Below are 12,856 nucleotides of genomic sequence, written 5' to 3'. Positions count from 1 at the left end.
CATAGACGAATTTATTTTCTAATACAAACTCTTAAATCTCACAAATTATCCGCTTCCCTACCCAAACTTGGCCCAGCGAAATCCGTTTCTAATAGGGCCCCACAATGGTTAAGTCCGGCCCTGCTATTTAGTGTTTGTAAAATGTTTGTTTGTAAAATATTTTACATGTTTTGGATGTTCCTTCAGAGTTGAAGATAGTTTAATTTTTAGTCCAAACCTCCCTCAAGACGAAAGGGGGGGGGGGAGCGGGCAGAGTTTGACAGTCCAGCGCGCAGCCAACCGTAGCGACGTAAGGATACCCACGTGTTCTCTCCCCCCCCCCCCTTTTCTTGTTTTCTCGTGGACTATCCGCAGAAGAGAGTGATCTGTCCTTTACTTCTTCTTCTCGTTTAAACTGTTGAGGGACGAAGAGAATTATATATATAGATATAAATCTCCTTTCATTAAATATCGGATGTAAATTATTGTAATTATTGTAATAATTTTCATCATTAATGACTTCATACTAAGCATAAGTTTGCCATGAATTATAATAGTATAAAAATTGATTTAGATCTAAATTTATTTTTTAATTAAATTTTTTTTTTGTAAGCCTTAAGTGTAGTATTTTTAGATCTATGTTATTGAAAATAAACAAAAAGAAACTTACTTTTTCTTTTCAAATCGCAGAAAGTAGAGCTTTATACCCATATTGAGCTGTGAATAAGTTGGGTGGTTTGCAATTTCGCGGCTGTGTGTATGTGTTTAAGTTAATTTCTATTAAGTATTGTTAAAGAATTAATTGTCGCACCTCTTTTTTTTTTGCTGCGTTATATCAATGTTTTCTAACTAACCTCTCTCATCTCTCTTTTTGGCTAAATTTCATTGGAACCATTAAAAGACAGGGGAGGGAAAGAGCAAAAAAAAAAAAAAATGGGAGTGCCATCAAAGGCCCATGCCGACCAGCAAAATCATTAGGCCAAACACAACCTCGAAGACATCAAAACAGTCCATGCCGCTCGTGCATAGCAGAAAGTACGGTCTAACATTTTGCAAATGATAATACGTACAGTGTACAGTGTATTTTTTTGTTTGTTGATATTCTTGTTGAATTTCAAACAAAATTAATTGTAATAAGTATTTAAAAAAATAAAAAACAACAAGAAATCGTGTTCGGGCCTTTGTGTCTTGTTGCTGTCACTTTTTTTTAAAAGTTGTCTGCATTGAATTTTTTTTTTCTTTGGTCGCGACCAGACCGGCCCATTTGGTACCGGCCCACCTGGCATTTGCCCGTTTGCCCATATAGCCAGTCCGCACTTGGCAATGAGGATGCTCTCGCACCCTTTGGACACTCCACGGAAGTCTTGTTTTGCTACCCTTTGACCTAATCGTTTCTTCTTACGATCTTTTACACTCGGGAGCCACTATGAGGCTGGGTAGCACGCCCTGGGAACTTTCTCCTGTTAGTGAAAACAGCTTCTATCTCAGCCACATGTGAAGGCTAGGATTTGGCCTTGTCAGAAGCTATTTGAGACGCCATTGGAAGTGCTTATATCCGATACCACTTCCGGCAATGACTATCTTACGGAACTCCACACAATAATAGTCTATATTCCCTTATTTGTAAAATAAATAATGTACGGGGGCACAATATAAAAAAATATTTTTGATTTTTAATTTTAAAAAATTAATAAAAGGTGGATTTATTCCGAGAAATGCCGCCTACAGGCCAATTCTAGCAACACCATCAATGCTTATCAGTAACACTTTAAAAAAAAAGTTAAAACGTGTTAATGACGCATTGTATTATTACTTATTCTTTTTTGTTCAACCTACAGGTTTTTCTTAGACACATCTACACGAGACTTTAAATGCGTCACATATTATATTATTTAGTCATATATGATTCTATTATAATTAGTCTTGTAAATAAAATTGACCCAGCAGCTATATTTGTAATCTGATCCGGACGTATCACTGAGTATTTAAAAAATAATCGTTGGTAAAGGGTAAAAAATAAAAAAAAAAAAATTGGAATGCTGAAATAATTTATTTCATTGAAACATTAGATGTCGACCTCCTTCTCTCGGCTCTGCATTAGCTGGAACTGAACTAGCAACGTGTCCGCAAGTCAATCACCTTTAAGACGCTGAGCAGCACAAAGTAGTCGATATTGAGACGAGCCTTTAGTAAAGGTATTACCACAAGAGTTGGCATTGATACACTAGACGTTTTTGGAGTTCAGCAGTTAGAGTTGTAAGGACAACTGCATATCTAATTGCATTAAAAATGTCAAGGACGCTAAATTGACCCTGAATGTTGCCAATAAATTTTTTTTTTAAAGCCTATAGTTCTATAATGCACAATTATATCCGAGTATCATGGGCGTAGCCAGAAGGGGTTCAACACCCCCCCCCCCGAAATGAAATCCCCCCCAGCAGGGGAGGGGGTCGGAATTTAGTAAGTAATTTTTTTTCCTTTGATTTTGTTTATTTTAGGTGAGATTTTAATACTAAACCATTATGTGCCCAGCACAGCCAACGGTTTTTGGGTAGGGGGTTTTAAATTTACCCCCCCCCCTTCAGTAGATTTGAAGCTAAAAAAATACCTATTCAATATAAAAAAAAAAAGCAAATTACGCACTCAAAATGTCACGAGCGTAGCTAAAAGGTTTCGACTCAGTTTTGAGTTTAAACCCCCTTTAGCGGGTTTTGAAGCTAAAAATAACTCTTCAATATGAAAAAAAAACAAATTATGCACTCAAAATGTTATGAGCGTAGCTAAATGGGTTTTGACTCAGTTTTGAGTTTAAACCCCCCTTCAGCGTGGTTTGAAGGTAAAAAATACCTCTTTAATATTAAAAACAAGGCAAATTATACACTCAAAATTCTATGAGTGTAGTCAAAGGGGTTTTGAGTTTAATCTCCCCTCCAGTGGAGTTTGAAGCTACAAAATACCTTTTGAATATTAAAAAAAGCTAATTACACTCCAAAATTTATGAGCGTAGCCCAAGAGGGGTTTGAGTTTAAACCCCCCGCCAGCGGGGTTTGAAACTAAAAAATACATCTTCAATGTAAAAAAAAAAAAAGCAAATTACGCACTCAATATGCTATGAGCGTTGCCAAAAGGGGTTTTGAGTTTTGAGCGGGGTTTGATGCTAAAATACCTCTTCAATATAAAAAAAAAAGCAAATACACACTAAAATTATTTGAGCGTAGCCAAGGTAGTTAGGGGTTTTGAGTTTAAACCCCTCTCCTACAGATGGCTTTTTTTTAAAGTTTAAAACCCCTCCAGATGGTTTTGAGTTTAAAATCCCCTTACATAACATTTTGAGGTGGAAAACCTCCATCTTCAATATTATTCTTAAGCAAACTACATTTACCAAATTCTATGACCCTAGCTAAATGGGGTTTTGAATTTAAAAAAAGAAAAGAACTCCAGTGATTTTTTAGTTTAAAACCCCCAACAGATGACTTTGACGATAAAACTTCCCTTTTCAATATAAAATCTAAAGCAAACTACAGTCACTTAATTCCAAGATCGTATTCAAGAGAGGTTAAATATTTCTACCAGTGGCGGGACTCCATTAATAAAGTGCCGTGAATAGTCATCTGCCGAAATTGAAAAACACTTAGTGTGGTTCAACAGATATGGATAAGACAGATTTTAGGAGTCAGTTATAGAGATCGGGTCTAAATCAAGGAAATCCTATGCCGAACTGGGAGTCGACCCCTTAGTAAGATTGTCACAGAGCGTCGCATGGGGTTTGCGGGACATGTTCTCCGACAAAATGAATTACGCATAATAAGAGTTGCGATGACATCCTAGTAAAACTTGGCTCCACACAATCATGAAGATCCTCTGAGCAGGTGGGAAGAGGCTCCAGACATTACCAGTGACAGATTTTTGTGGAAACAGCTTGACGGCAAATGCGCCGAACGGCGCGAGAGGGTCTAAGTCAGAAAGAATAGCACATGAGGTTTTTGAAAAAAAAAAAACTTTTTAATAGCAGGAAATACCTAGATACCTAAGAATATGCATTTTGTTGACTTTCAATACCAGAAATTGTGCTTGGCGGCGGGGCTCCGCCTCGCGCTGGGGGAGTTCGTTGCGCTCCCCTAGACCCCCTTGCTAGCTATGACAGGGAGTCTTCAATTTTTCCACTAATTCCAGGAAGAACCTATTCTAGGGCACAATAAGCGTCTTCGGAAAGAATGAAGGGTCAGAATGTAATAAAGATTATGTACACACATATACTTACATACATATAAATATCTTTTTCCGGCCGTGGGGGGGGGGGGGGGGCCGAAAAACAATCCTGGCTACGCCCATGCCGAGTATATTATGAAACTTATATTATAATTTGTAAAAACTTGCTAATAAATCTCTAGATTTATTTTTTAAATGCAATGGTACCCTTTTCAGATGTCTAATGTATAAAAAGAGATCAGTGCAATTATTGTAGTTAAACAGCATGTAGATCGGTGCTATTATAGTAACTAAACAACATGTAGATCAGTGCTATTATTGTAACTAAACAACATGTAGATCAGTGCTATTATTGTAACTAAACAACATGTAGATCAGTGCTATTATTGTAACTAAACAACATGCAGATCAGTGCTGTTATTGTAACTAAACAACATGTACATCAGTGCTATTATTGTAACTAAACAACATGTACATCAGTGCTATTATTGTAACTAAACAACATGCAGATCAGTGCTGTTATTGTAACTAAACAACATGTACATCAGTGCTATTATTGTAACTAAACAACATGCAGATCAGTGCTGTTATTGTAACTAAACAACATGTACATCAGTGCTATTATTGTAACTAAACAACATGTAGATCAGTGCTGTTATTGTAACTAAACAACATGTACATCAGTGCTATTATTGTAACTAAACAACATGCAGATCAGTGCTGTTATTGTAACTAAACAACATGTACATCAGTGCTATTATTGTAACTAAACAACATGTAGATCAGTGCTGTTATTGTAACTAAACAACATGTACATCAGTGCTATTATTGTAACTAAACAACATGCAGATCAGTGCTGTTATTGTAACTAAACAACATGTACATCAGTGCTATTATTGTAACTAAACAACATGTACATCAGTGCTATTATTGTAACTAAACAACATGCAGATCAGTGCTGTTATTGTAACTAAACAACATGTACATCAGTGCTATTATTGTAACTAAACAACATGCAGATCAGTGCTGTTATTGTAACTAAACAACATGTACATCAGTGCTATTATTGTAACTAAACAACATGCAGATCAGTGCTGTTATTGTAACTAAACAACATGTACATCAGTGCTATTATTGTAACTAAACAACATGTAGATCAGTGCTGTTATTGTAACTAAACAACATGTACATCAGTGCTATTATTGTAACTAAACAACATGCAGATCAGTGCTGTTATTGTAACTAAACAACATGTACATCAGTGCTATTATTGTAACTAAACAACATCTAGATCAGTGCTGTTATTGTAACTAAACAACATGTACATCAGTGCTATTATTGTAACTAAACAACATGCAGATCAGTGCTGTTATTGTAACTTAACAACATGTAGATCAGTGCTATTATTGTAACTAAACAACATGTAGATCAGTGCTGTTATTGTAACTAAACAACATGTACATCAGTGCTATTATTGTAACTAAACAACATGCAGATCAGTGCTGTTATTGTAACTAAACAACATGTAGATCAGTGCTGTTATTGTAACTAAACAACATGTAGATCAGTGCTATTATTGTAACTAAACAACATGTACATCAGTGCTATTATTGTAACTAAACAACATGCAGATCAGTGCTGTTATTGTAACTAAACAACATGTAGATCAGTGCTGTTATTGTAACTAAACAACATGTAGATCAGTGCTATTATTGTAACTAAACAACATGTAGATCAGTGCTATTATTGTAACTAAACAACATGTAGATCAGTGCTATTATTGTAACTAAACAACATGTAGATCAGTGCTGTTATTGTAACTAAACAACATGTAGATCAGTGCTATTATTGTAACTAAACAACATGTAGATCAGTGCTATTATTGTAACTAAACAACATGTAGATCAGTGCTATTATTGTAACTAAACAACATGTAGATCAGTGCTATTATTGTAACTAAACAACATGTAGATCAGTGCTGTTATTGTAACTAAACAACATGTAGATCAGTGCTGTTATTGTAACTAAACAACATGTAGATCAGTGCTATTATTGTAACTAAACAACATGTAGATCAGTGCTATTATTGTAACTAAACAACATGTAGATCAGTGCTATTATTGTAACTAAACAGCATGTACATCAGTGCTATTATTGTAACTAAACAACATGTAGATCAGTGCTATTATTGTAACTAAACAACATGTAGATCAGTGCTGTTATTGTAACTAAACAACATGTAGATCAGTGCTATTATTGTAACTAAACAGCATGTAGATCAGTGCTGTTATTGAAACTAAACAACATGTAGATCAGTGCTATTATTGAAACTAAACAACATGTAGATCAGTGCTATTATTGTAACTAAACAACATGTACATCAGTGCTATTATTGTAACTAAACAACATGTATAGCTTTAAAAACACATATCTTGTCAACACTTTCTTGAGTTTGTACACCGGAGACACCAGAAAGCTATTTAGAGTTGACTTCAAGAAAACAGCTGGTTGGACCATGGTTGGACATCAATTCTGTTTATTAACAGATGAAGAAGGATCGTCCTAGTCAAACTTCGTCGTATCAGTAGGGCCTATAGCCCTAAACTGGGTGTCGTTTCCCTAGATCAGTGTTTCCCAAACTGTGTTCCGCGGAACCCTCGTGTTCCATGAGGCCTGATTAGGTGTTTCGCGAACTACTGGAATAATTAACTAATTAATCTATAAGTAAATGCAGGGGAATATTTTTATTAGTTCTTCTTGGCAATAAAATACTTTTTTTAGCATCTCTATGAACTTTGAACTGATCTAGATTTTGAAAGCTATCTGAAACAAAGTTACAGTAAAGTAACGTCTGTATTATATAAGATAAGATAAGATCAACCATTAAATGATTTCTGGTCGATTTTTTTCCGAAAAACACAACAATATTTTTAAAAACCTATTTTTTAAATATTTTTTTTTCAGTTTCATGCAGCCTATTGTGGGAAGAAAGATGTTCTTATGTTGCAACAAAGTATAAGTATAGAAACAGGCTTCACTTAACACCAGATGTTAGAATTCAGATTTATATATAGATCTATATATAAACTAGACATAATTTATCCGCGGCCCGCGGGTCTTAATTTGCGTATCACTTTCGATATAGTCACTGAGAGTGCTTTGTAAACAATTAAACGAAATATTTTTTAAGTAAAGGGAATGCATGAATGTAAAAATAGTATGAATGGAGCTATCAAAATAGCTAATCGACTTAAATTCATTTTTCAAATAAAAACATTTGCTTGTAAGCGTACATATATTGGATTAAAATTTGAAATGAATAGACTTAATTTTGTACGTTCATGTTTTAAAGTATAAAGTAGATCTTAAGTTAGACATAGATCTAGATCTAGACTAATCTTGGACAGAGTTCATTCTGCGCGTGCGTGAAGGCTTCGCACTGCGCATTCGTGACCTTTTTTTTTATTAGATGTACGCGATTCATGAATGAAACTATTAGAATATATCTCAACACGGCTTCGCAGCTTTAGCGAACGAATGTATGAAAAATGCTTTAGAAAAACAAATTTGAGTGTTAATTTAATTAAAATATGAAATGAATGGACTATAATTAGTATGTTTATGTGTTTGTTAATTATAAAGCTATCTTTGTGCAGAGAAGTTCTATCATTTTAGAGTTGAATTAGAGTTTTAGACCTGCCCGCTCCCATCCCCCTTCATCTGCCTGAGGTTTTGGACTAGGAAGTAAAACATTTTACAAACTAACAAAAAATTTATTAGATCTACAAAAAAAAAAACAAGAACATTCAATTCTCGACTGCACATTCCAAACAGAGAACATTAAGCCTACATACATTCTTAACTACTATTCGGGAGGATGTCTCTAAAGCCAGTATTACCTTAGCTGAAAACATGTGCTCAGATCTGCAGAAGCTTAAATGCGTATTGGCCACAAGAAAAAGATGCAATACGGGGATCACTGTATTCTTTCATGTACCGGATTGTTCAAGAAATAATCACGCGATTTAATGAAATTCAAGATGTGGCCGAGAAAAAATAATTTTGTCACCTTCCAAACAATTGAATCCTCAGATTGAAATGAACCTCGATAGAGCTCCTAGTGACATTGACTAAAACGAATATCGCCTGGAGTGAAAGAGGCTTAAACTTTCAACGGTTTTTCTCACTTTCTTCAAAAGCCTCCAAAATTCCGTAACAAGGATCTGTTGAGTTCTTCTTGAGTTTTATGAAATAAAAATATCGGCTAGATGATTTAGTCACGGTTATCGTCATCTTTATTCGAATATTTCTGACAATTACGATAAGTGTGCCTTCATACGAGCGACATTTTTCAACACAAAAATTTTGAACACAAATGATCTGCAATCAGCGATGACAAATTTATAACACACTAATTTGATAATTTTGTCTATAAAGCAAGAGTTTGATTACAAATTGATTAAAATGAGATTATCAATAATTTTCCCCAAGAAATCTCGTAAAATTCTTTTGTAGTATTTTTGTATTTTTTTTGGGAGAGGCAATTATTAATACTTTAGTAATAAAAACACGTTTATTTTCTTTTTTTTGGTAGGCATCATGAGGAGATGCAGCAGACTCGCAGTAGTAATCAATGCCCTAGCTACGTCACTGGCATGTCCTAAATTAAAAACAAAACATTTGTTATTAGCTATTGTTTCCTCCTTCTGTTGTAGAACCACTATAGTTTACGTGGAACACTTTTTCATATGGCTGTGGAGCCTTTTTGGGAGAGACACTCCCGTCCACATTTATCACAGGTTAAGTTGGCTTTCGCTTTGGTGGTAGTGGAGTCAGCCATTTTTCAATTGGCACGCTTTTCTTCCAGAGCTGAGGCCCATGTTTTTCACTGTCCATAGCTTTCTTGGTCACCATCTCTCTCCAACTAGTGCGGTCTTGGGCTATGTTTTCCCAATGTTCAGTATCAATGTAGGTCCCGTTTATTATATCCATGTAACAGAGGTGGGAGCGGCCAGTTTTTCTTTAGCCAGACCCTAGTGGCCCGTAAAGAATGATTTTTGGGATGCGATTGTCCTCCATCCGGCGAACATGTCCGATCTAGCGCAGGTGGCGTTGTCTGAGTACTGTAAAGATGCTGGGAAAGCCCGTTTGCGCAAGGATCTCAGTATTGGACACTCTCTCTTGCCATGTGATTTTCAAGATCCTTCGGAGGTAGAGCAAGTGGAATAAGTTTAGTTGTTAGCAAAGGTATTTGTTTATTTAAGAGTGGCTACCAGGTCCAGTTGCATGATCGCCCGTAGGATTTTTTGCAGGGGAGGGGGACCGCAAGCCGCCATCTATGCCTCAACTTTATTGTTACGGAGAATAGTAACGAAAAAAACTGGTGACACCTCCCCCCATACCAATGCGAAATTAAGTGCACTGTAAATAATTCTTTCATGAAATAAAAAAAAAAAACTAAACATATGAACAAAGGATTTACTGTACAAGTTGTTAAGTTTATCTGTGCGGCCCGTGCCTCCCAACAATCGATCAAACAAAAACTGCAAACGTTGACTAATGAATTGGTTGTCGTCGCGATTGACAAACTGGCAATGAACGCGTTCTGATATTCTTCTTTATCTTGCAGATCTTGTTGGCAAAGTCTCGGCAGCACCAACTTAATACCCGGTACCAAGTTTTTCTACCAGCAGTCTCGCCTTCCGGAATATACCATCATTAAAGTGCTCCTCATCATGGTCAAGTTGATTTTTTTTATTTAATTATGTCATTAATGTGATTGTTGATGTGTTGTTGAGCGGCCAATATTTAAGTTGGATACACTGCAATATCAGGGAAACTGGTTTAACAACAGATGAATAATTGATGCCAATCAAAAGACAAATCAGAAACACATGAGGAGAAGACAACCGATTACACGTATGCAGTTTGTCTGGCTTCACTTACTGCAGTTATATTGAGATCTGCCAAAAAGTTAAAGATGTTTTCGAAGTTGTGACTTAAAGCGTGAATAGATTCATATTTCTCAGTCCCATGTGTCTCACACAAGAGGTAAATTTAACACCAACGCTCTCGCTTGAGTCTTCTCAGTGCATGAGATATCTGCAGTTTCATCACCAAAATACCCAGTAAATGCAGCTAATTTATGATGCTGCTGCTCGTATTTTTTTTTGGTTTCTCGCTGCTGCCAGTGCTCCGTTGATATCCAGCCTTTGAGTCAGACGCTGGCATCTGAACAACCGAAATCTATTCTAGCGGAAACTGGTAAACGTGTTTTATCTGCTAGTTTATTGAGCGCTAGCACCGGCCGCAACTCCGCAAGACGGGAATACATTTACACTTTTAACTCTTCTTCAAAGAAATGTTCACACTTATCACGTCGAAAGTCAACTGGCAGGGATGATAATTAAGATCTAGGCTCACACTCAGCAATAAGCAAGCAACAACCATTAGTGTCATGGCGGAGAACAACACTTTAGTATATTGAACGAATGCACATTTGCGCACCATATCAACAAGGTTTTTTTCCTCCAAAGCAATAAAAACATAAAACAACAACAACAACAATAAACGTCATATTTTAGACCTTAACGAAATATAATAATAACTATAATTATGTGCAAATGAAAACAAATCTTCACGACTAACGTGCTATTCTAGGCTAGGCTAGTCTACTATAATATTAACATATCTTTACAACTGTACTTCAGTCAACACTGGAATCATTACTTGTCCACTTACATACATTTTGATTGATTGGACGGTGCAAAAAAAATGTTTAGAATTTATCTACTCAGAATCCAGAGGGTGCACCACCTTGCATCTCCCTGCGGACGCCCATGTCCAGTTGGATAGTGTTGGAGGGCATTCAGATGATCGTGTGACAAACTATTGATATCAGTCTCTTATTGAAATCAACGGATAGATCAAATGTGGCTATATTTTGAAGGGTAGAAGAAATGGAAGCGTAACTCTTTATGATTGTTGTACATAATCATTTGATAAAGTTCTCCAAAACGTATAAAACCCTGACCAGGTAGTCTTACATCAACTCTCGATCTAGATACATCTTACAGTTGACGTTTTTGTTCAACCCAGTGGTCTTTAGTGTAGACCAAGATATAGATCTGTGTAGTTGGCTTCATGATAAAGGTGGATGTATTGGGTTCAAGATTGTCACAGTCTCAGTTGACATTGCCTGATTTAATGTTCGCGTCATGTTAAGAGGTTTAAAAGACACGTGGAATTCCTGATGTAGAAAACAGAAAGTAGAATGAATAAAGTTGACTTTGAGTTCAGTCAAGTCAGTTAAGTGGTATCCTTTAGACCGGGCGGTCAAGGAAAATATTTTGGTCCGGGACGAACAGTAGCGACTTAGAAAAGTCGAGTAATAATTTCAGTTAGATAGTAACTTTTTGGCAGTTGATGCCAGTGGTCTTTTTGAGACATGTATTTCTAGTAGTTAATCAGTATTATTATGTACAGTGTTACCCGCTGAGATGCGGACGTTATTTGTAATATACTCTGAAGAGTTTAACGTATTGGATATATTTGATACCGCTGTTATGTGGATAGGATTTTCTTGACTTGTGTAACTAACAAGGAGTGCAGTATTATTATTATTGTTGTCAAATAAACTTTATATTTGTCTGCTGAAACGGACTTAGGTCAATTAGTAGTATCTATGTTTGTCACGTGTCAAGAGTACTCCAGGAAGCACGAACCCAGCATTCTAGGCATTCGCGACACAGTAGTAGTGACCAGTCCCTCTATAGTCACACTATATCAACGCCACGTCTCTAAAGGTTGCATTTACAAAGATATAGGACGATGTAGTGGGGTTCAAGATATAGGTCGATGTAGTGGGGTTCAAGATATAGGTCGATGTAGTGGGGTTCAAGATATAGGTCGATGTAGTGGGGTTCAAGATATAGGACGATGTAGTGGGAGTCAATGATTAACCTATATAGTGATAATTGTAACCCAATACATTTGAGTTAAATACAAAGAAATTTAGTGAATGCAGTAAGATGTAGTGTAATTTGATGATGCGTAGCGTAATTCAGTTAGGTTTAATACTAACCTTATTAATAAAATGTTTATTATAATTTAGATAAATTATTGGCTTACACTTACCTGATTTAAGTCATCTTTTTGTGGCCTTTAGCCATAGACCGTGAACACTATCAAAATTTAAACTCATATTTCCCACTCACCCACTACAGAGTCATCCTTCTCTTATAATTATAGCTTTTATATAGCGCAACTTTCATGCATAAGCATCCTATCTCATTTGTGGACCAGTGTGTGTGTGTGTGGGAGGGTATATGGGAGAAGGTTTTCCGTGCTGCCTTTAGGCGCTCAGAAAACACAACTCTGCTAGTGTCGGGTGTCAAACCTCGAGCCCCCTCCATAGGTAGCGAAGTCAGCCAAGTTCAAGCGTACTTAGCCTCTCGACCACGCTTCCCACTCTTCAACTTTCTCCCCCTCTCTCTCTCTCTCTCCTCCTCTCTATGTATATGGTAATAAAGCCTTCAATTAAGAAAATAAAAACAAATAAAAGACACAAAATGATTGAAAAAAAATGTCGAAGCTTTTTTTTTTCTGTAAATGTAGTTGAAATTGAAATTTTAATCCCACATTGGATTTCACGTGGGAATGTAAAATG

This window comes from Biomphalaria glabrata, chromosome 12 (genome assembly GCF_947242115.1).
Source record: "Biomphalaria glabrata chromosome 12, xgBioGlab47.1, whole genome shotgun sequence".
Taxonomy (NCBI): Eukaryota; Metazoa; Mollusca; class Gastropoda; family Planorbidae; genus Biomphalaria; species Biomphalaria glabrata.
This window is presented reverse-complemented; position numbering follows the sequence as displayed.